The sequence below is a fragment of the Nematolebias whitei genome, chromosome 14 (genome assembly GCF_014905685.2).
Source record: "Nematolebias whitei isolate Nwh7 chromosome 14, NemWhi1, whole genome shotgun sequence".
NCBI classification, from domain to species: Eukaryota; Metazoa; Chordata; class Actinopteri; order Cyprinodontiformes; family Rivulidae; genus Nematolebias; species Nematolebias whitei.
The window spans coordinates 1,924,295-1,925,863 of NC_056511.1; positions in this window are offsets into that span (position 1 = coordinate 1,924,295).

Consider the following 1,569-nt stretch of genomic DNA (forward strand, 5'->3'; position numbering starts at 1 on the left):
CCCCCCCCCCCCCACACACACACACACACACACACACACACACTGCAGACTTTATCTCAGCAGAACAAACACAAAAGTGGAAATCTGATCCGTTTGCGTCAGACTGAACTCATGTTTTATCTTCCTGCTCAGATTCAACAGATCAGATGATGCTCCTCATCTGAAGTTCGGCTCGTTCCACCCTAAGCTTCGGCTCATATAGGGCCAGCAGCTGAACGAGCAGTGGAGAATCTGACCTCTGTTTCTGCTTCCTGCTCCACTCGTTCTGTTTCTTCTGGTAAACGTCATGTTTTCTTGTTTGTGTTTTGATAAACATCCATCCATCCATCCATCCATCCATCCATCCATCCATCCATCCATTTTCTTTACCTGCTTGTTCCATTTTGGGTCACGGGGTCGCTGGTGCCCATGTCCAGCACTCACTGTGCGAGGGGCGGGGGACACCCTGGACAGGTCTCCAGTCCATCACAGGGACACATAGAGACAAACGAGACAAACAACCATTCACTCTCTCACTCACACCTAGGGACAATTTAGAGTTACCAATCAGTCTAACATGCATGTTTTTGGTCTGTGGGAGGAAACTGGAGCACCCGGAGAAAACCCACGCATGCACGGAGAGAACATGCAAACTGCACCCAGAAAGGCCCCTGGACCGGGGTTTGAACCGGGGACCTGCTCGCTGAGAGGCAGCAGCTCTACCAGTTGTGCCACCGTGCTGCCCCATGATAAACATAATAATCATAATCATCATTAATAATCATCTTTCTTTGTCAAATCAGGTCTCTCTTGTAAATGAGTCCTCGAGGCTCAGTGGGATTTACCTGTAGAAATAAAGGTTGAATGAAAATAATAAAAAGTAAGGCAGCACGGTGGATCAGTTGGTAGAGCTGCTGCCTCTCGGTCACCAGTTCAAATCCAGAGCAGGCGCCGTGCTCGTGCAGACGTAAAAGCAACTCTCCAACTCACACACATTTTTTAACACTAGTTACTAATAAACATCCATAAACTTTAACTAAATTCCCCTGACACCTGTCCAGGTGTCCCTGTGATGGACTGAAGACTTGTCCAGGGTGTCCACCACCTCTCACACAGTAACTGTTGGATATGGGCACCAGTGACCCCATGACCTGAAAAGGAACAAGTGGGTAAAGATAAAGGATGCATGTATGTATGTATGCATGGATGGTGGTTGATGGATGGATGGATGATGTATATATGGATGGACGGATGATGGATGGTGGATGATGGATGGACGGATGATGGATGGATAGATGGATGATGGATGATGCACGTATGGATGATTGAGTGGATGTATGATGTATGGATGATGTATGTATGATGGACATATGATAAATAATAGACGTTAATTCTGCGTTGTGTTTTCAGCCTGCAGGTTCTCCTCCGCTCATCACTTCATGACCTCAGATTTAATTTGTTTCAACAATCAGAGTAACGAGAGATGAGTCGTTAGACCTCCTCCAGATGTTCCGTCAGCTTTGATAAACCTCCTCCAGATGTTCTGTCAGCTTTGATATACCTCCTCCAGATGTTCTGTCAGCTTTGATA